This window comes from Myiozetetes cayanensis, unplaced genomic scaffold (assembly GCF_022539395.1).
Source record: "Myiozetetes cayanensis isolate MyiCay16 unplaced genomic scaffold, myiCay2020 scf12, whole genome shotgun sequence".
In the NCBI taxonomy this organism is placed as follows: domain Eukaryota; kingdom Metazoa; phylum Chordata; class Aves; order Passeriformes; family Tyrannidae; genus Myiozetetes; species Myiozetetes cayanensis.
The window spans coordinates 15,078,513-15,102,337 of record NW_026086826.1 but is presented as its reverse complement, the minus strand read 5'-3'; the positions used below and the strand labels follow the sequence as shown (position 1 = coordinate 15,102,337).

Genomic DNA, 23,825 nt, shown 5'->3' with positions numbered 1-23,825 from the left:
CCTGCCCCCTTGCTCTTTTCAGTCTTTTCTGATGATCTTAAATTCTCCTAACTGGTCCACTTTGACCTTATAACTTGTAGAAACATCCATATGGAAAACATCAAGATGCTTAATGACTTTCATGATTTCTTTGGGAGGGGAAGAGGGAGCAGGGGAAACAAAGTTCATTCGTCGTACAATAAGCTCATTGGTATAACTGAAGTGATCAGTCTTCTCACCTGTCTCCCCCGGTAGCAGCCTCCCTGTGGCTTGGGAGTTAACAGCTGATTGGACTGAGGAGAAAGGTTCTTCATCCCTTGCCATGGGCTGTGAAAAGCTGAGCAGCTAAATGGCTGCCGATAGTTTTACCAGCTTGAGGAGTTCCTGTGTGTCTCCAACTCCGTGCATCATCTTTGGAAGAATCATCTGCTGTCTGTTTGGAGCAGTTTCATGTCCCTTCTGCACAGCTTGGACTGATGATCTAAGCCCAAGCATCTAGCAATAACTTACAGTAATTTCTCTTTCACAATGAGAGATTGCAAATGTGCTGTCATCTGCATGTTGCAGAGTGTTCTCAGTGGCTATCTAGAACTTCCCTCAGGTTCAGATCAGAATTTCTCCATTCCCACTTTGCAAAGCTGTGTTGCTTCCAATAGCTGAAGATACAGGCAACACAGAAAAAAATAGAACTTTTCAATATCAGCTGAAGTGATCACAGGTTTTGGGCTATGTTTTTAAAAGATTTCTCTCATTTGTTTCATGAAGAGTCACATTCCTTAAGTGGTTAATTTGGGCCACACTGTGTCTTATGTTTCAAGAAGTGTTCTTCCTAATATACAAGAATGAAGCTTTGTCCTGCAAAATATTGTACAATGCGCTCCTTTAAACAGTCTTTATCTTGCAGTTTTAGCTTTCCCCCACCCCCCTTGAAATGTAGGTGGTCACCCAAAGTAAACAGAATTCCTTCTACTCCCTCCACATCTGCTATGTGTTATCTGGCACTCACCTCTGACCCTGATATTCATCATAAGAATAAGAATTGCATCCTATTCAGCTGCTTGTGTGCACTTTAACTCCAGTGATCACTGGCTGTTGAAATAGTCTGTGCTGGGAGCAGAAATTGCTGAGACAGCATCGAGGTGTTCAAACTGGACTCTCCACTTTCTTGTGCACTTCTGGATAATTAAACAGAATTCTAGAGATAAGCAGGTCAGCACAGTATACTGGGGGCAGACCTTGGTGTAATTTCAGATTGTACTGGCCAGTGACTGCAATGAAGCAAGTTTGATACTGACTCTTTATGAGAAGGATTTTTGAATTCTAATTGCAAGCTGCTGTATCAAATGACATTATCCATCTTCATAGAGAGACAGTATCCCGTATGGAAGCAGTAAGTTTAAAAGTATGTTTCTGATGCAAACTTCCTTTCATTGAATAACACCATCCTCCGTGACCCAGTATCATTCAAGGAACTAAGTAAATTTTGGTGTGACTAAGAGTTTTAAAATCTGATCCTAAATGTGAGGATCCACATTTTAGAATGAATACAGATCTGGTCTCTGTGACCCCACCAAATGCAACCCATCTGAAATTTTTCTTTTTCACAAGGATGATCAGAATTACTTTTTGGACACTGTGGAGGAAGAAATAAAACTGCCAATTTCATTGTCAAGGGTGGATAGATTAAAACTTTGGGAAATTTATTAGCCTCCCCACCCCTTCCCAAATCCTTATGATTTTCAGAAAAAAGATTTAGGAACCAACAGTGTTGTGAAACCAGTGTGGTTAACTGGCTGCCACTACTGTCCTTTGGTGCTACAAAAGCTGCATGACTGCTTACAGATAAACAAAACCAAGACCTCCTGGTACCAACATTTTGGGGTGATCTCTGTCATCCCAGTGAAAGCTGAACTTGCATTGACATTTCTATTCAGAGGACCATCATGTGGTTTATGAGCATCTAGTAGTGCTCAGTGATACTACTGATTTCAGGATTTGAATAGATTTTTTTCCCTTTAAATTGGTTCTGCTTCTTCACTTGCCCGGTTTGTTTCCTTGAGTGTATCTGTATTTATATTTAGCAAAATTAACAAGGGATGAAATAGGTACTGAGGATGTTAATTATGTAATTATATGAGCAAAGACATACTGTGTAATGGGCAGAGAAGAAAAATGACAAAGACTTTACATGAAGAAATTAAATCCCATGTTACGTTTTTTATTAGGGTTCTGACTTTTACTGTGTTGCCAGTGGTCACTGGTGACCTCAAATGTAAGGGTGAGGAGTTTTATTTCTTGTTTGCATTTATTTAAGTATGCACATGTACATATGATATGTAGTCACATTAGTTGGTATTTTTATCAGCAGATTAAAATACGGGAGGCAGGATTCTCATGCAGGAAATCATCTGTTTGAAAAAGACTGTAAAGTGAAATGAAAAGGATTGTATGAACCTTAGTGGTATCTAAGTGGTTTCAGTTTGCGCATTGTTAAAAATCATGCAGTGTCCTTTGGTGCCCTTTTCATCTTGTTTATTTTAATAAAGAAGACCAGTTAGTCTGAAAGGTAGTTCTCTATCGGAATTGACTTCTGATCACCCTATCGCTTCACAATTCTTTATACATCAGGAACACTTGAAAGTATATGCACATGTTTGTGGGGATTTTTCTTTTCCCCAGGAGAGATTCAATTATTTATGCTAGAATTATTCTTATTGTGAGTTATTTTTATAATTGAATCAAAACTGTGTAGGCTGATACAGCCCCAAGTTACTGTTGTGATCTGAAAAATCCTCAAAATGGCTGAATAGAATAACTTTGTCACTTGTTTGTCATACCAGTTATGACAATGGGTCATTCCATAGATGTCTAAAATGATCTTTAGCCACGTTTTATGAAGCCAGAACTGTAATCCAATAACAATTTTCTGGCTAAGTGCTTCTCAGTTGCCACTGGGGACTATCTGCATCACTATTGCTGCTCTTGAAATGAGTTTAAGTTAAAAGGACACAAATTTCATATTTCTTTCCTTATTTTCTTGAGAGTAATCTAAGAAAATAATATTTTAAATAATTGCATTCTGGTTCCTGAGGGACATCAGCATAATTGCATTGAGGATACCTTTATTTTGTATGCATTTATTTATTAAGAAAGAAGTACATTCCATCTGTAAACCAAGCAATTGGTCCACTGGCACAAAACAATAAAGCAATGAAACCTCTAGTTCATTAAATTGGAATATGGGGATTGAATTACTAATTTAGGTTGGTTTAAATTTCATGTTATAAATTATAGGATTCTAAGATGTAAGGGAAAAATGTTTCCCAAGATATTGACTACCTACAGTTCCAGCCAGGAGTATTTATATAAGACTCAATGGAGATGAAAGAGGCAGAGGTACTGAGAACCAAGACTGGCATGGTTCATCATTGGTGGGCACATCACAGAAGGCACAACTTAAAAAACCCCAAACAAACCAAGAGAACACAAACCCTTATTTAAACTGACAGTACTCTCTACAGGTTAGTTTTAAATATGGATAGTGTAAAATGCTGATTTCTGAAACTCTGCAATATGAAGGTCAGGTAACAGAAGACATGAACAATGAGAAACAGAGATGCTTCATAAACCTTTAGTGGCTTCATTTCATTCCTATGTTATCTCTCCTGCAATCCACTCTAGTGTTTTATTCAGTGTAATCTTTTATTCAAAACTTTGTTACGAATTTCAATCTGCTATTAAGCTTGATCATTTTAGCTTGATTTCTGTGTTTAGCAGTCTCTGGAGCTGCCTGTAGAAGCAAATGTAAAACCTGTAGAAGATAATATGTTCTCTTCAGAGTTACTATGTTGGCTGGATTCCTACTATTGGGATCTAGTCCTTTGATTTAGGAGTTGAAGTATGAACTGGCTTTTATTTCAGCCTTCAAGACCTCAGGCAAGTCACCTTCTGTGAACAGTGTGTGCCTCAGTGTTACCCTTCAAAACCTGCGTTCATTTCCTTCTTGAGTAACCCAAAGTGTTTCACAAAGGCTGCCCCCAGATTTTCTGGGGAAACATTAGCTAATCTTTCCCTTCCTGACAAAAAATGGGTAATCTAAGCCACCTGGATAGTAATCTGTAGTGAATATTCAGGAACTGACAATTGATTTAATGAATTTGAGATGATGTGATGTTTCCAACATTTCTGCAGTGGAACCACACTTACTATGAACTTAAACTGCCTCTCTCATTCTTCCAGTCTGTGGGGTATTGTTTGGAAACCAAATAAGCACAGCAGGGCATTTGTCTTTATTCTGTACCACATCTCACTTTTTGCAGGATTTTAAGGAAGTCTTTACAGTAAGTAGTTTACACATCTATGAAATAGCTTGTGACATGCTTGTTTCACAGTCTGGCTCAGGTGGAAGGTGCCATCGTGATGGGGCTGGTTGCCTGCTAGAAGTGTAGGCTTTCTTTGCAGAAAACTTACCAGTTATTTGATTACTCATTAGCGTATTTTGAGCCACCATTAATTCCAATACATAAAATAAAACATCAAGGTTCTTCCAGGTTAAAATTTGCACTTGCTTCATGGGAGAGGTGATTTCAGTCTCTTCTGTCCACAAGAAGTGTCCTGCTCTACTCCAGCTTGGAGTCAGGTGAAGGCTATGAGCCCTTAGGCGAGTCAGGTGAAGGCTATGAGCCCTCAGCCGAGTCAGCAAGAAGTGAGGCACTTTCTTCAGTACCAGCTCTCAGCTCAAAGCAAGGCCAGCTTGGATCAGGTTCCTCAGGGCTGCTTCTGTCAAGTTTTGAAAATCTCCAGTGGCAGGAATCTTGCACAGTCTCTCTGCCATACATGTTCGTGTTTTATTGTCCTAATGATGTTTTGGTTTTGTTTTTTTTTACTTTTAACAATATTTAATTGCAATATTCCTTATTGCAACTTGTTATCTATTATCTCCCATCCTGTCACTTGTGCACCTCTCAGAAGAGTCTGGTACACACTCTCTCTCTCTTTCTCTCTCTCTTTCTCTTTCTCTTTCTCTTTCTCTTTCTCTTTCTCTTTCTCTTTCTCTTTCTCTTTCTCTTTCTCTTTCTCTTTCTCTTTCTCTTTCTCTCTGTAGTTAAACTACTTCAGGCTGTGTTTGAGACCAGCTGAAGTTGTCTTAGTTTTGGTGAACCTTCTCTGTCCTGCAGAGCTTCAAAATTTTTTAAAAATAGTTTTCTGCCTTTAGTAGTTGGACTTTTATTTTTAGTATTTTGTTGAATCTCATTTAAACTTAATTGAACAGGATGAACTTCTGAGTAAGACTCAGGTTTTCTATTTCCAGCTCTGCAACGTGGGCACACTTGAGGTCTGCATGTTGTAGAATTTGGATTTGATAATCATCTTATTGAAAGCTGGTTTATGAAGGGCAGGCTTTTGCAGGTTGTACTTTTTCTTCAAAAAGTCATGACACACTGAGTGCATTATCTCACTGAAACTGTGGGTATGTCCCTTGAGGCAATGGCTGAACACCATAAATGTTGATTGTTTCCAAAGGCTTAGGGAGGCCCAGGGATCCTGAGCTCTAGTTTATGCTGATTGTCCAGAATGCATTTGAAGCTTATCTTTCTGTACCTCATTGACTCACATTATATAAGTGTTTGTATAATATGAAAACTGTAAATAGGAGAAAGGTGCCAATTTTCGCACATGAAACAGATTTCAGTGTGCTAAGACATTAATTTTTCATTACAGGTCTGTCCTTGCTATTCCTGAGTCCTACTAGGAGGCTGATACTAGAAGATTTTATGTGTACTTTGCTGGACAAGATATTATTTAAATAAGTTTAATTACTAACTATCTGTTTTGTTTCTGTGTGTTTCTTCTAGTGTTCTCAAACGGGAGATAATCTGATAAGAAGTGTATTTGCAGCACAGGTAAGACACACAACTGATTATATGTCGTTTTTGACAGTATTTATTGATGTGAAATTACCAATCTGCAGATCAGGAGAGCGAGGTCTGGTGCTCTAGAACTGCTAGGAAAATGAGAAATACGGAGTATACAGCATGTAACTGTATGTCATTCTAACGTTGACAGACCACTTCCAAGACATGAAACCATATTAGAGAAATGAGTCCTTTTTTCCATATCAGCCCTCTCTTGAATCTCTTCATTGAAACACAGACTTCCAGGTCTTTAAGTCATCCTCACATGCCATATGGAGTTCAAGCTGTTGCTTCCTCAGCTACAGTTGCTTCCTCAGCTACAGAATTCCCTTCTCTCTTCTGTAGACATGTACACTCCTCCAATACCCAGTCAGTTGTCTCCTGCCATAGAGAAGTGTAAAAGATGTTTTCTTCTCCTGCTGTGAGAAAAAATAAGGGGGTGGATTTATTACATTATTTGAAAGGGGTTGTTCCTCTGATCTGGGAGTAATGAGGAAAATTGCTTGAAAAGTAAAGGAAAGAGCTTGCATTTCTCTTTATTGTGTAATAGAAAATACTTTTCTGAAGTATGTTACAGAGTTATGTACTTTGGAGGTGTGTCTGTGAAGAAATAAGTAGCTGATCATACCATAAGTTTGACTTTAAATGAAACAACAAAACTGAATTGATAAATATTGCCTGAGAGTTTTCCCTCTCACTGATTCTTGACAACAGCATATTATCAGATTAGGAGTATTTTAATATCAGAATAAATTATTGACAATTCATACTGGACTCTGTGCTCCAAGGAGCTTCCACTGACCTCAGTCAGATGCAGCCCACCTGGGAGGACCCTGTTACTTAGCTTCTCCTAATTATGTGTATTAATTCTCTTATGAGTGTCACATGCAAACCACAGCTCCCATTATCTTTTCCCTTTTCTCACATCATCCTTCTTGTCTGGCCAATTTCTGACTTTCTCCATTGCTGCTTTGAAGTGGGTTTGCTCTTTTCAGCTCCAGCACAGGCATTTCTGCATATGCAGCTCCCAGCTGTGTTCCACAGATGCCTGTGAAGACCAACAAAGCATTACTGTCTATAGCACAAGGTATTTGAGAATGCATCTGGAAAAGGGAGATATCAGTTGCCTGGTACCAAGGAACCCACTGTGGATGAAGAGCTTTTGTAAGGAATTGTGTCAAGAGGACAAAATATCTGTCCATTTTAAGTTGTGCTTTTTGTTGTTGTTGTTGTTGTTTTTACTTTGCCCTGACAAAGTAGGAGTTTTAAGCCCACTGCTGGGACATCAGTTACTTCTTGTCTGAGGTATAGTATTTAATATAGAACTATAGTATTGTGGACAGGTTGTGAAGGGGCTCAGTGCTGTGAATTTGGTTTTCCAGCCATGGAAGTGGACTCTCTGCTATCCCACATATTTTGCTTAGGGTTCTTTTGTTCTCTACCTGTCATCTGTTGGTGACAGAATGGAGTTCAGTTTTCACAGAATCACAGAATTTGCTGAGTTTCAAGGCACCCACAAGGATCATTGAGTCTCAACTCTTAGCCCTGCACAGAACTATCCCCAAGAGTCACACCATGTGTTTTGACAGATGAGATTCAGGACAGGAGACTGTTTCTCAAGTAGGAGAGATCTGTGGGCATTTGCTGTCCCTGAGGCTGCTTCTGTGCTGCCTACTCTGCCTCTGGGCCACATATGTAGTGTGAGTCCCCTGAATCTGTCGGGACTCTGTTTGTCTCTTAAACTCTGTCACAGACTACGTGCTGGCTATATCTGATCTGTTAGGCTTCAGACATCCATCAGTTCAGACAGGGTCCTCTTTTGTTGCTCACACTGGTTTGTATGGCAGGTTTCAGGGCATCAGAATTGTCATTCAGATGACTGGACTTAGTATCAAAATACAGGTGAAGCACTGTAAATTAAGAATACTGGCAGCTAAGAACAAAAAGTGAAAGTAAGGAGAAGATATTGCAAGCATTACTTTAGAATGAGGGGAAAATTGCTTTATGGGCTGAGTGGCCAACATTAGGGTAGGAAGGAGATTTAAAAAGTTTGATGTGATGCACACAAGGATAGTTCTTAAAAACTTAAAAGAAGAAGTAATTTGTGCCATAGCACACCTAAAACAGATTGTTTCAGAACACCTAAAAAAGGTTGCACCCTTTTGCATGTTGGGAGTAACATTATATATTCAGGACCTTTTTTCCCCTGAGAATCTTAAACATAAAACACTGTTCTGCACACTTGTTTTTTATAAAGACTGGATTTAGAAGGGATGTGGGGCACTGGATGTCCTTTTTTCTATGTTGATATTGTGGGAGCTGCAGTTCTAGTTTTGCTTTGACCCCTTGTAAACGATACCAGCATAATGCTGTTCAGCCAAAAAACAGCCGTTGCATTTGTCCTCTTTCAGCACATTGGACAAGTGGGAGTAAAGCAGACAATAGTTTTCTCTCCCTCACATTTTTAAAAATGCATTTGATAGCCTCAGTGTTATAGTCAGGAAAGTCAGCCCTCTGGTTCTATCACTTCTGTTAAATGGCTCTGCTTTAGACTGACTGGCAGTAGGCTTTTTTCTCCTCACCAGGAACTCCTCAGTCATCAAAGGCTCCTTCTTTGGTCTCACCACAATCATTGTGACAGTTCCAGGTAAGAGTGTTTGGCAGGGATAGCTCAAGGGTCCATTCTTTTCAGAATGTTTACTTTACCTGACATGTCTTTCCTGGGTGCCACAGTGATTAGTCATCTGTATATATTAAGGGAAGCTAAGGAATACTATTCTTCCATAGAAGAAACAACTAGGGGGGTATATAATAAAAATAAAAGTAAAACCCCCTCAGCACTGAAGATGATGTGCTGGGAGAGAATTAAAACAAGTTGCACAGCAAGCAAAACACTGTGTAGAACAGTGTATGCATGTGTATTGTAGGTAGGGCAGAGAATATTGACTGTCATCAGGATTGCCTGAAAATCCTCACTTATAAATTGCTGTAAACAGGATTTTTTAAATTAATTTCTTCACAAACTGTAACCGTTTGGATTGATAATTTCCATTTTAGGCTTCCTCCTGGGGCAAAACATTTGGAAAGACTATAATCAACATTATTTGGCTGTTTCTGAAAAGGAAGTGAATATGTATTGCTCTGTATAAAATTTTGAGCATTTTTTCTCCTCCTCAATTGCATCTTTCTTTTGTTATTTTACTATATCATCAAAATCTTCTGTCAAAATGGGATCTTCTTTCCTTGAAGGTTCCTGTTGAGAGAGATGCTATTGTTGCCTTATTCCATGAGCTGAAATGATAGAGATCTGTACAGTGACTCTAAATATTGCTAGTGATGCTGTTGAGCCACAGGCTTATCAGTAGGATTCCATGCTATGGTGTTCAGAGCTGGATAGCTATGAATTTTTAGAAACATGGTAATTTATAAATAAAAACTGAGATTAGGAGTTGAGAGTTTAAAATCAGGATGAAATCTGCTGGATAATGCAAGTATAATTCAATGAGCAGTTCAAATATTTTGTTCAAGTACTTCAAATCCAGTATTTTATTTTTTTGCTCTTTGGTTAAGTGTGTGCCTTCAGGGCCTTTTTACTGCATGCTTTTCAAAACTTGCTCCAGAGACAGAATTATTAATTTCCTCTCAGGTTTCTGCATAGCACTCAACACTACAGTGCTTCAGAAGCCATTAATGAAGTTATTTTCACAACACCCTGGTGAAAAGAGGAGGAATTATTGTCCTCATTTGACAGGTGGAGACTGGGACACAGTAAATCAAGGTTGAAAGTACCTCCTAATTTGGGAATCCAGTTTGAGGCATCCTGCTCCTATCTTTTCCAGAATATTGAAGGTTGGGTAGTAAGCTGAAAGCACAGCTCCCTTTAACTTCAGCTGCACTCCTGGTGATCAGCACTTGAACAAGGCAGACCCCAAGTTTCAAGCTGGGCATGGAGCACATGAGGAACATTTAGTTGATAGATGACCTTGTGTGAAAAGCTTGGTTTTAAGAAATTTGTCCTGTATCTCATAGACTGTCTTATGACAAAAACAGATGCAGACTCCAAACTCCTTGGGGTGACTTTGGAACTACCTTAGGTAGGAGACTCTTTTTTTTTTTTCCTTTCTTCCTGCATTCCTCACTCATTACGTAAGTCTGAATGTCAACAATGCATGGGACAGCCCTTCTCATCCTCAGGCAGCAGCCTTCTGCCCTGCACTGAGTCATCTCACAGACAAGTCCCTGCCATACACTGCATAAAACAGTGACCTTGAGGAAAACTCAGTTTGTGATTATGTAAATATACTGGGTTTGGCTGGTATAGAGTTAATTTTCTTCACAGTAGCTGATATGGGATTAGTTGCATGATGTGTTTAACCGAATGCCAAACTCTTGTCCTGTCTGATCACAAACACTGAAGTTTGAGGTGTGTCACCGGAGAGAACTATGGAGTACTGAGATAGTGAGCATACTGTCATAAAATGGCTCTGCATGTATTTGCATAGGCAGATAAAGTATGAACAGTGATGATTACTGCCTAACTGTACTGATTTCCTCCCGTTCCCCACCTCTTGTCCCTTGTTGTATACCTAGATCCCAAATATTGTAGAGTAGGGACTACTATGTTTTGCTTGTATAGAACTTAGTGGTCTTGATCAAGGGACTGCGTTGTTTTGGTAGAGTTCCTCTTTGTTCCCGTTATTCATCTGAAAAAAGTATTTGCTAATGTAGACTGTCCTCTGTGGACCTCAGAGGTTGTGATCACTGACAGTTTGCTATGGGTGTTGTCCACCTAGGATGCTGAAGGGAGAATTGCGATTTGTTCACTACCTTTTATTTCTCTTAAGTGAATTTAATGTGTTATATACTTTTCAATTTACTAAAGTGCTAGTAGTTTATTAAAAAAGAACATTAAATTGACTGGTATACCTATATCACAGGACTGTTTTGAAGATTAATAATTAGATAATGTTTATAAAGCACTTTTTATAAGTGAGAAGTGCTATAAAGTGCTAAGTAGTATTATTGCAGCACGATAGAGATCACAAAACACAAGTGAATTAGCTCTAGGTTTAATCCTTATAAGGCAAAGCGTACCAGGGGCAAAATAACATTACAGTTATTTTTCTTACATCCAGCACTTCATTAACTACTACATAGGATTATATAACTCTGTGAGAGTCTAACTTAGTACTAAGTTTATAATCATAGCAGGAAAAGTTCTCACGGGTTTTGCAGGCAAGACTTGTGTGTACAGCCTTTAAGGTCACACAGAGTTCCTCCAGCTCTGCAGCATTAGTGCCTCCAGTTGCATGTAGGGACATCACTGCCCCCTTTGGAACTCTACACGTTAACCCCTGTCACACAATGCCTCTGTCTGGGTTGGATAATACATGCCACTAAATACAGGTCTTCACTGCATGTAAAGGGGCAGAATGCCATTGAGTGAATACAGACATCTGTATCTTCTCAAGATTTTACCATGCTTTCTCTCACCAGCTCTTTTCCACAGTCTCAGTCATTCTTTAATCTCTGCTTTGCCTCTAAATTTTTACTGAAGATGTGAGAAAGACGCACCCTAGCAAATCCATCACTTGTTTTCTGGCTCCAGTCAAGTCTTTAATGTCTTTGAGAAAATCAGTCAGCATTTTCTTTCTTCTTTAATTCTCACTTATTGCTTATCTTGCTGCAGGTGGCCTACTACTACTGCGGCAATCATTGCTTTTCCTGAGGATGCCATAAACACAGCATATTTCTCAAGTCAAATTGTAGTGCTGCCTGTTTTCTGCCTCATCCTCTGTAGGACAGTCTTGAGCCAAAACCATGAGAAGTAGTTTGTTGGGTGTTTTTTTTGTTTGTTTGTTTTGGTTTTTTGTTTGGTTTTTTTGGGGTTTTTTTTATGAGAGTGGGGTGTTCCTTGTTTGTTTTTCCCCTCTCTTTTCTTCCTATAGGAACTGTCAGTAGGCAGCCTCTTAAATCCTGGCTGCTGCTATATGGACTGACTTCCTCTCAGTTTTACACTAGCCACCCTAGTCTGATTGAAGCATTGCTCTGTCTTATCTTTAAAAAAAAAAAGCAAACAAGTAAATTTACACCAAGGCATCATGTCCCTCAGTACAGTTCACTACCAAAGTACTGTGATGAGTTTGATGATTTTCTTTGCTTCTGAAGTGTGCAAAGTGTGTGTTAAAATGTCAGGTCTTATATGAAGAGTGCTGAAGAGAAACCAGTTTCCTTGAGCAGCACATACATGAGCTTCAGGGGAACAATTTCTGGACAACTCAGACAGGTGTTTGTCAGGATCTAATTGCAGCTCATTGAGCAAAACTGCAGAGCACTTGTGCTGGGAGAAGCCTGTAAACCAGAGAGCTCATGAGGTCATGGATGCCTACCCACGTTGTTTAGACGTCCTCAACATTCCCTGCTTCAGGCAGTCTCAGGAAGGTGATATTGGGGTCCTCTGGAAGAAGGGTTCCATCTGCCTTCATGTCCAGGTGCTGACTGTGGCACATACAGATACCATGTGCGCTAGAACAGGTGGGGGCTGGTGAGAGCCACAGCCCTGTGACCTGCCCTGTCCACAAGTACAGTCCTATGTGCAAGGCAGGCAGCTGAGGTTGCCTTGTGGGACTTGTCCATGAGGTAGGCATGTTGGCCCTCCTGTGGGAAGCAAGGCAAGCAGAGGTCAACTTGATCATAAGCACAGCCCGGTGTCTCTTGTACCTGCTGGTACTGTAACTTTGAGATGTAGATGTGAGAGGTGCTAGAATGAAAATGTGGATGAACAGGCAAAAGATATGATTTAGGGACTTACTGATATATTTCTATTATACTCGTGGGTTCATGCAGCGATAGGATTTCTATGAGGGTAACATGATGAAGAGAGGGGACTGTAACTCTGGAAAGGAAAGGGAAGCTCCACCTTGCCTAAATTGGAACCAGGTGACTCCAAAACCCAACAGGGTGAGGAGGGGATTATTTATAGTCAAACCAGCAAGGGGAGGATTATTTATAGCCAAACCTGGAAGCAAGGCGACAGGTGGTGAGGAGCTCTTGGGTCAGACAAAGACATCTGCTAGGAATGTCAGCAATACAAAGGTAACTTTGTATCCAGTAGTAAATGATTGGACAGAAATTACAGCTGACCTGGAGGAAGAAAGATTGCAGAGGCATATTTGAGGGAAGTAACAACATGTCAGACAAAGGGATTAACTAAAAGTAGGCATGCTGCCAAAAATAAAACCTATGTAACAGTGAGAGACCTAAAGTCAAAAGCAGGTAACTAGCTGCCTGGGGATGGAAGAGGACTGACCTTCACAACGTAAGTTTGGCTCAAACAGTTGATACTAATGCTGTTTGGAAGTACCTAATTATTAGCTGGACAGAGTAGATCAGATGCAGGAGTATTTCAGTATGTGGCTGTAAATTATGTAGAACAGACTAGCCATGAGGATGGGATGTAGGTTTCTGCAGTCCAACCAGCTAATATTTCTCATTGAAAGGATATACAATAACTTGACTGAAACTGCTGTTCTTCTAGTGCCGTGTTGTTAAATATTTTAGCAATATCTAAACTTTCTGTAAGTTCTCTGGTTATTTTTAAATCAGAAGAAAATTTAAAAAACAAAACAAAAACGTTGGGTTTATACTACTTGTTGTCTGCTCAGTGAAATGATGTTGATGATAACAGACAGAAATACATAGAGACCTACTGCTTGATTGTGAAGAGGGGTTAGAGTAAAGGAAAATTGTTCCCTCCCTGTGTGGTTGTGAGGAGTAGCCTTTACCCATTTATAAAATGGTTCTGAATGGCAACAGGCCAAAGTTCAAAGAAGCAGTTTCTTGACAATTCAGATGATTAGGCTGAAGATCAGCTAGTTCTTCAGACAAGCACAAATGGAGAGCTCTCAGTCATACATTAATTGCTTCAAGGTATCTGTCTATACATAGTAATAGTAGCCCCAGTATAATTAGGTTTCATGTCTTTGTGAGAGAGCACAATAACCTTTGTGATTCAGCACTGGGAATTTACTGCTGGACTCTTTAAACATTCTAAAATGTGCTTTTGGGACATTTTTAGTGTCCAAAGCAAATTCAATGGACTAGAAAAATCTCTCCTCTTGTGTTCTGATCATTTTCTATTTTATATTTTTCATTATTTCTTTTAAAGTTAGAAACATAACAAACTTAGACATAGTAAAATGAAGACTTGGATTTTTAATTCAAAGTGGTGAAAGTTGCAAAATGAGAAACTTGGAAAAAGAGATAATTGTTTGGGAGAGGAAAGGGAATGACTTGAAAAGCAAGAAATAGAGAACTGGTCAAATGAAATTTCATGCATCTTATAATTGACATATAGAACTCATTGGCATAAGATATCATGAGAGCAGAGAACTTAAGAGGTTTGAAAAAGATCAGACTTTCGTATGGATAATGAGAGAATCCAAATTACATTGAGTAGAAAAAGAATATTAATAAAAATGTAAAACCTTATGCTTGTGGGCAGGACCCAAACACATATGGATGGGGTTCCAAGAAAACTTCTTGCTTTTTTTGCTTTCCTTTGTAGTGATGGGTTTTGATGCAATTGATGATCTGCTGAGGAACTCTTGTTTTTGCATTTATGCTTCTGTAGGAGGGGAGAAGAGGGTGGCACAAGAATATGCTCATGTTTGATGCTTTTCAGGAGGAAATTACATTTAAACAGTTATAGAGAACACAAGCAAAGTTACCTTGCTGTGACTGGCATTAGGGCCTGGCTCCTCAGTTGTGTGGAAGAAAGACCTGGTCAAGTTAACCTGAGCTTTCAGTTCCCCACCCCCGATGGAGCCAGGAGTGAGTGAATTCTGAGCAATGCAGAATATAGAAGGCTTTCTGCAAACCCACTGTAATTTTGCCCCCATCTTCTCCTTCCAAGTACGTTCATAATTTGAAGTCTGTAAAGAGCCTGTTCATGCTCAGAAGCAATGGTTCCTCATGTGTCATCTGCCTCATACCAACACTCTGCGAGTCACAGGTTACGAGGGGTCTGTAAGTGGCAGTGCATGTTAGGTCTGTTGCCTGGGGGTCTCAGTGCAGCCCCCAGCCTGCCAGGTGAGCCATCACAGCAGATGTGCTTTCCACCCCTGCCCTCCATGGAACCAGGACTGCGGGGTGGTTTGCTTCCCTGACCTCTGTTCTGCATGATGAGATAGACAACTCAGGGAATAGCTGAGAGAGTCTTACCAATTAAACATGGCAGTAGGTCGGTGCTCGTGTTTTCGTCATTTCCAAAGGTAATGCATTTAATCCCGCCTTTCACTGTTGCTGGACCCTATGGCTGCTGCAGCCACTTCCAGGCACTGAATTAATCTGAATGGAAAGATGGGTGAAAAAGCACAGTAGCCACACTGTATTTATTATGAATTTGAGAAGGAAGAAGAAACTGCTTCAGCACTGCCTCCTTTTCATACTTCATATCTCTAAAAGTAGCCAGTTAATTACATTCCATGGTTGCTGCTATTGTAATAGGTGCTTATTTGAAGTGCAAAGATAATCATCGATTGTATACTCTTGACTACACTATTAATGGTTTCAATACCCACATTGTGTTTACATTTTGCTTTATAACTAACACTTAGCCATTGTGGTTTTAACGTGTAGTAATTCAGCGAATTCTGTCTCCATGCAATGCCCTTGCCATTTCATTCTGCGGTATTAAGTGTTGTTTTTCTAGGAAGGTCTTGAAATGTGGGGCATTATGTATGAGTTATGCTAATTTGTTAGGGCAATGAATACATTAATTTCATTAGTAAATGGCCTCAAAGCAATAATTACCAGTGTAGGTGTGTCAGAAACGATCATGTTCAGTTTTGCCAGTTAATTATTAAGATTTTGTTCTAAGGGACCCAGATTTGACATCCTGCTTCAATTTAGCCATAAATATAAGTCTGAAGTATATTGGGCTGAAGAAATCTAGCCAAGAACTTGTTTTGCACTTAGAAATTTCTACATTTTGTCTAATTGTGACTGCCAATAAGATGCCAAAATAATTAGTGTCAGTGATATGAGGTTTATACTATGCCTCCCAAAAAGGCACATCATAATGAAAATAGCAATCACACTTTCTTATTCCTCTCATCCTGCCTTATGTTACAGAATGCTGAATTATTCAATGGCAGTATTACTTGCTAGTAGAGTATTAAATTTGAAATGGCTGCAGTTTATCGTTAAAGCTGAAGGGTGGTTTTTAATGGAGTTTACTTCTAATGGCCTAATTAGGTTTCTAAGTTATATTGGTGCACTTCTTGAACTTTACATGGCTAACACTGTAAAGGAGACAAATGGAGGCACCTGTGCACCTGAATTACTTTCCTTAGATGTGACCCTATTTTTAATTACAGTCACCTGTTGAGAGTTTTTAGGCACTTTTTCCAAAGGAAACTTGAAATTGAGGAAGGCCAATGGCATCCTGACTTGTATCAAGAATACTGTGGCCAGCAGGGCTAGGGAAGTGATTGTTGCCCTATGCTTGGCACTGGTGAGGCCACACCTTGAGTTTTGTATCCAGTTCTGGTCCCTCACACTCAAGGACATTGAGGTGCTGGAGCATGTCCAGAAAAGGTCAACAGAGCTGGTGAAGCATCTGGAGCACAAGTTCTATGAGTAGAGGCTGAGGGAGCTGGGGGTGTTTAGCCTGGAGGAGGCTCAGGGGGACCTCATTGCTCTCTGGTAGTACCTGAAAGGAGGTTGTAGTGAAGTGGGGGGATGGCCCCTTGTCCCAGGTAATAAGTGTCAGGACGAGAGGAAATTACCTCAAACTGTACCAGAAGAGGTTCAGGTTGGACATCAGAAGGAATTTCTCCACAGAAAGGGTTGTTTAAACACTGGAATGGACTGCCCAGGGAGATGGTGGAGTCACCATCCCTGGAGGCACTCAAGAAATTACTTGATGTAGCATTTACTACCGTGCTCTGGTTGACAAGGTGTTGTTCAGTCAGTGGTTGGACTTGACGACCTCAGAGGTCTTTTCCAACCTAAATGATTCTGTGAAAAATTGTGTACATGAGATGAGATCCATTTCTCAATTATTAAAGTGATAGAAAATAAGACTCTTCAATGTTTCATTTTTGTGCTCTGCTTTGTAAAATAGAGCCATAAAAAGAGGAGCAGAGACCCTCTGTTCTCATTGCTGAAGCTACTTACAGTTGCTTTTGAAACTTACTTTACATTTTAAATTGCAAGGCTGAACTTTTCAGATCACTACAGAATAATACTGGAAAAAAACAGGGCTAATAGCTGTTTACTGTCCCTTTTTAGTTATATCAGTGAACACACCGCACTGCTCAGATGTATCATAGGAAAATGTGCCATATATGGAGGCAAAGGACATATAGGATTCTGGAGGTTTCCCATCAGTGGACACGAATAACAGGTGCTCGCAGCAGCTATTTCAGCTCTGAAATACATTGTTGAGTGCAGGACTCTAGCCAAGCTCTTCAGATTTAGAGCACAGGCCATCATTAGTCCAGTCCTGTAAGTATGTGCTCTGCAGAGTTTGCTTGCTGACCTTATTTCATAATCCCAAGCAGCGTCGCTGCATAATGATATCACATCCCGCTTCTTGTGGGTGTCTAATTGTAGATTTCTTCTTTTGCATGATTGGTAACTTTCCATTGGTTAAGCTGATAATCAGTTTGCCTTGGGACAGGTACAAGCAGGTGCAGCTGAACTTGCAGTGAGTTTTGGCAGGTGTCTGGGCAGCCTGGTTACTTTACCTTCTTTTGGGTCAAGCTCCTGAGAAGTCTAGGAAACCAAGCAAGCAAAAGCAAGTATTGTGCTGTTACTACAGAAACTGCAGGCCAGCATACCTGTTTCTCTTGCTGGATGGCTTTTATTCTGGACTGCTTTTTTGCTGCTCTAGTATTTGTTTAGGGACTCGGAAGCCAAGGGAATGAGTTTCTGCCTCACATTATGCCCTTCTCTCAGAACAGTGAGAGAAAAATTAGTCTTTCTTGTTTATTAGGCAATTAATGAAACGTATTGACAGTATCTCAACAAATCTAGAGTGGCACAAAACTATCAGAGTAACTTAAGAATGTGGTTCACTACAGAGATTCTGGCATATGTAGACAAAATTCCTCCTTAATTTTTATTCCCAAAAGATAAATCCCCTGGGAAATCCGTTTTTGTAAAAAGCTGTCAAGAGCAAAGGATGGGGCTTTTTTCCCTCATGATCAAACATCCTAGTCTTTAAGGGACTAGGTTGCCAACAAGTTTGTTACTTACCTGCATGTTCTTGTAATGCCATTAGTATTAAGCTTAAACATATAATGATTGATTTAATATTTATGCCATAGTTTAATAAGAGTTAGTGACGTCAGGGAGCTGGTTACAAAGATATGCCTCACTAGAAACCCGTTTACTTACAAAATCAAATGCTAAGTAAAATAAACAGCTTGGCTTTCTACTGACATTTTATAGTCACCTTAAGGGAAAGGTGGGGATGGGGGGTTGTGTTGCCATGTGGGTTTAATTCATGAACTTACACTCAGAGTGCTCAAAGTCAATACAGTAGTTGAGCTAACTTTCTCAGTTAAATTACAAAAAGAGAGGTGGTTTTATTTTACCAAATACAAGGGATCAACTGCAGCTGCAAAGAGGAAATTTAGAATTATCATCATACCAGTATCAGAAGGTCCTTTATATTTATAGCTTCATAAAAGTTCACAGCTAGAGTATTTGCTGCCAACTCATAAAAGAACTAATGAAAATTTCTGCAGATCTTTTTTAGTGGACAGTGATTTCTTAATCTCCTAAATCCTGATGAATTCTTATACTCAAAACATTTGTAAAAATGGGTGGAAAAGGACTTCTTGATTCTTTAATAGGGTAAATCACATGTAACTGTGGGACAAACTGTGGTACAGGCTTACTTGAGTAATATTGCCATACTCCAAGTGTATCCATTAACAACAAGAAGACTGTGGCAGTAATATTCAATGCGAAAAAAAATACAGTAACATTATCTTACCTTTGTGAAGGTAAATTGCTCTATTATTTGAATTAACTTTAACATTTTATTTATAATCATAAAAATCATTGTTGTTTAAAAAAAACCCACAATCATTAAAAACAACCCCTGTCATTAAGTAGTAAGTTTCTTAGAGATAAGTAGTATTTGGCAGTAATGAAAACCTTGTGTTTTTAATATACCTCAAAGGGTGTTGTAACTCAATAATTCACAGGCTCTCTAAGTTTTTGTGACTAAAAGCAGAAAGATTCTTCTATTTACATTTTTGAAAGTATGAAAATTAAATCAATGTTTTTATCTCCAGCTGCTGTACCAAACCATTCCCAAAAGAAAAGCTACTGATAGTAACAGGTTAGGTGAATATTTATCAAATTTAAGGGTAACATGAATTTGGTGATTTCTTCCAGCTACTGATTATCCCCCCTCCCTCCCTCAACTCCCATTACTGTTGTGTTGTAACATCGAGGCTGCTCTGAATTTGTCCCTTCTGCATTCTTGCTCTCTTCTTCCCTACAACTTCATCTGTTTGGAGAGAGCCTTTCCCACCAAGAATAGTATATTGTCATGGTTGAACCCCAACTGGCAACTAAGTATCACACAGACACTTGCTCAGTCCCCACCCTCCCACCCTGGTGGGGAGGAGAATTGGATAAAAAAAACCCCACATTTAAACCTTGTGGGTTGAGATAAGAACAGTTTAATAGTTGAAACAAAATAAAATATAATAATAATGATTATAATAATTGTAGTGAAAGGGAGAGAGAGAGAGAAGAATAAAACTCCAGGGAAACAAGTGCACAGTATAATTGCTCACCACTTGCTGACAGATGCCCAACCTGTTCCCCAGCAGTGATCAGCAACTCCTGGATGACTATTCACAGTTTGTATACTAGGCATGACGTTCTCTGGTGTGGAGTATCCCTTTGGCCAGTTTGGGTCACCTGTCCAGGCTGTGCTTCCACCCAGTTTTTTGTGCACTTGCTTGCTGGTAGAGCATGGAAAACTGAAAAATCCTTGATTTAGAGTAAACATGACTCAGTAATAACTAAAACATGAGTGTTTTGTCAGCACTATTCTCATACTAAATTCAGATCACAACACTGTACCAACTACTAAGATGAAAGTTAACTCTGCTTCAGCCAAAACCAGGGCACATATAGTTTTGATGTTTCGGACTTAATTTCAAAGTTGCTTCCAGATTTAACTTTTATGTAGTGATAAATGTTCTGGATTATAATAATAATAGGCTGTCACTTGTTGCCAGCAGAATAGAGAGGGCAAGATTCAGAACCAGAATGTTGTAAATCCTGTTGCTGTGAAAGGATTTATCTCTCAGAAAGAGAAGATTCCTTAATCAAACATACTTTCCTTTAGGAGAAAAATGAATTGCATTGATGTGGCACTGGTAACTAGGAGAAAATCACAACAGATTCTGAAGCTCTGTAAAGAGCAGAATCATTTAGGCACTGCCCTTTGTGGCTGGAATGAGGAGAAAACTGGAAAGTGTTGGGGGAGAAGAGCTCCATTATTTTCACCATGCTGGTTCTTTAGCTTTCTGAGCTGGTGAATAAGGGCAGCGTCTATATTCTTTTAATCTGTGTAGTTGTGAAAACTTGTGAAAAAACTTTTCTTTTTTTTTTTCTACCAAACATTAATAGTGTGGTGAAACATGAGCTCTTACGTAGATCTGTCTGAGACACATCTAACAGAGCTGAGCCACTCAGGCTGTCCTCTCAACCCAAGCCATTTTGCCATTTTGCATGCAATGTGCCTCAAGCTGTGAAGCTATTTGTTGAACTAGGCCCTGTTACAGTTTGACCGAGAAGAAGACAAATGTTTCATATTATCCCTAATTTCCATATAATTGTTTTAATCTTTGTTTTATACTAAATGTATAAAAGTGCCCTGAGGTTACCTTTTTGTTTGGTAGTGTCTCATTTAAGGTCCAAGCAAGATGGAAATGTTCAGGGCTGCTTTTTCTTTCTCTCACCTGAATGGTTCACAAAACACACTCCAAAAATAAAATATTCAGTCACTCTCACTGGAGCACTGCCTCCACATGTGAAAGCATGCAAGGCTGTGTTTCCCATCCATCTCATTCTGAAAATGTCTAGCAAATTGGATTAGGACAAGTGACAGCTTTGGCTGGAGATATGTGTCTTGCCAACCCCACAGAACATTTAGCTGTTGTTGGGGATCAGATGTTTCAGGTTAAAAGGAGCTGGGGAGCAAGGAAAGAAGAAATATCCTGCCTACAACTCATCACTGCTTCCCATCTTGCATCTTGACTGCACACTCTTTTAAAGAGGCTGAACAAGTAGTCTTACACAAAGAAAATTACAGACTCCAGGACTTCTAAAGGGTCAAGATTAATGAGAAAACACACAGGAGTATCCTGTGGAGTCCTTTCAGTTTGGCACTCCACTTAGGTGTTTTATGACCAGCTCAATGACAGCTTGTCTCACTTAGTTCTCAATGGCCAACCACCTGCAGCTTTCACTCTTGGACTCTTTAATTCATAGGGACACTTTGTTTGCTGTGTCTTTGTTTAGGGGTGGTTACTTCAGGATGCCACCTATCCATACATCTGAACTTCACCGGCACAGATCTGCTAAGGTGAGGACTCCCTTGGGAATTCCCAACCAAAGAGCACACTTGGGCATAATTGCTCCACACCAGTCTAATGGGAGGGAGGAAGGAAATAACAAAGCATAAACTGATATGGGAGCAAAAGAAGGTGTTCTGGAGAGTTTTTCTGTTTGATTCTGTTGAAGTTAGAATAATGACAACCTATCTGTGGAGCTTAATGAAATGTTATAATCCCACTGTAAAACTTCTGTGAGATGTCATAGAAAGTCTGTAGAAAGTGTAGCTTTGTATAATGTATTTCCACATGAGTATTCTTGCTTGCTTTTGATTGGAGGTGGGACAGTTGCTGAAATTAGTGGGGTGCCAGGGTTGTTTAAGCATGCCTGACAGAACAGAGAAATAAAGAAACTTCAGATAGTTCTTTCACAAGTTGTTTTCAGCCTGAAATAGAGCTTAGTCTTCAGGGGGAACAAGCATCCTAATTTCACCAGATGTTAATGTTTAGTTCTATGGTCCCTTTAAAAACAAGCCCAGCAAAAAGGGGAAAGTCATATGAATACATTTTTTGACATTTTGTTTATTAGCATTTTATCTAGGCTAGTAGTAAATGAATAGACTTGTCAGCAGAAATCTCAGGGTGAAGCAAATAAAGAATCTTAATAGGCAGGGAGAACAGAACTAACGGCAAATTGCTCACAAAGAGCTCTAATTTATTGGTTTCTCTTTCATGAAGATTGTGTTCTGGATTCTGGCTTTGCCAGAAGAAACAGCTGAATGATGACATGGATTCTCAGAAAGAAACTGTGCTGTCTGGTAAAAAAGGGGAAGACTTGAGGAAAAAAAGTCTACTTATTTTAACACTTTCTTTGAAGTACTTCATACTACACAGTGAAGTTTTCTTAGTTTGCTTTGCTGGTTTCAGTGAACTCGCTAAGTCTGCATTTATAAAAGTGCCCTGATGCCTGATTCTTTTGTGACTGCAGTAAACCAACAAGTGAGGGCTTCTTTGAGTCTCTGTCGTGAAAATGATTCAGAACACTGGGCTCAGGATATGCAGCTTCATTGGAACTACCTCTGGCTTGCTGTACACACCTGTACCCACTAGGACTGCTGTCACAGTGCTCTCAGGGCTAGTGGAGTTGCTGGAAGGTACAGCATTGTCTCATTTCCTCTGCATTTCCTACTTCCTAATTAGACCAGCCTGTTCTCCCAAACAAGAGAAGAAGCTGCAAATTCCATAGTTAAAATGATGATGTTTACTTGGAGTATGCTTAGTAGTTCCAAACTGGACATTTTCTATTGCTCCATAGAGCATATAACTGAGTTAAGTCATGTAATCAGTAAAGTCAGTGTCATCTACACTGCATTCTTCCCAAATCCATTAGTGTGACTGAGAGTGTGTCTGTACAGCTCTCAGCCAGGTGGGCATGAGGAGCTGTCGTGTCACAGTACATTAGAAGTAGCTGTGGACTCTTCTCAACAGAAGTCATTATTTGCCAAGATTACTAAAACTTCTTTGATCAAGCTCATTCAACCTTCAGTTTTATGTTGGTGGTATCAGAGAAAGTGCAGTGTTTTCAAAAAAAAGTAATTGCTGAGTGACCTCATAGGGCAAGTTCATCCTCTTATTCCTTCCCTTGCCTTGGACAAGAGAAAGGCACAGAATGTAAAGATGCATCCTTAAAAGTGTTTGAAGTCAAGATGGAAAAAGCTGGAGAGATAATGAATGAAGTAAAATAGGACAGGTCAAATAAGTTGAGGGAAATAATTTGTTTCTGTGATTAATTAAATTTCCTTTACCAGTGTTAAACTGAACCTCTCTTATTGTCACCTGACCTTGTCAGAGTGTCATTCTGAGGTATCAAAAAAAACCCCCCACAAAACAAATAATCAAACACAAGGAAGAGAAAAATGCTGATTCATGGCTATCTAGAAGTTGCAACATTTTTAATTTGGTGCTTTAATCGTATTTTATTTTACTGCTTTAGTGGAAACACTCCTGGCTTTTGGTGGAAGGAAGAATGAAAGAACAGATTTAAACCACATAAAGGTGGTAAGACAGTAGAACTCATTTGATTATGTAGACTAGTTGTATGTAGTTAGTTTTATTTTCTCCTCTGACTATGTTCCTAAAATGAATTCCTTCCATAAATCCAGTACAATAACTTCTGTTCCACTAAATGCCTGTGAGGTTTTCTCTCCTGGAGAAAACAACCTTAGAAAGCAAAGCAACTGTTGTAGCAACTCAGGAAATGTGCTTGTACTTTCTCCTGCGTTTCACCTTTTCTTTGTCCCAGACCTGATGGAAGAAGGACAAGAGTCCAAGAATGTGG

The 23,825-nt window shown here is 39.5% G+C and overlaps 1 long non-coding RNA gene across 23 annotated transcripts in view; it reads left to right on the top strand.

The window, feature by feature from the left end:
- The window catches only part of LOC126635311 (uncharacterized), a 457,052-nt gene that overhangs the window by 313,621 nt on the left and 119,606 nt on the right, over nucleotides 1-23,825 (top strand). For all 23 annotated transcript variants that reach the window (XR_007627642.1, XR_007627656.1, XR_007627649.1 and 20 more), the window contains one exon: nucleotides 5,835-5,882. This is a non-coding gene — a long non-coding RNA (uncharacterized LOC126635311). The remainder of the gene's footprint in view (nucleotides 1-5,834; nucleotides 5,883-23,825) is intronic.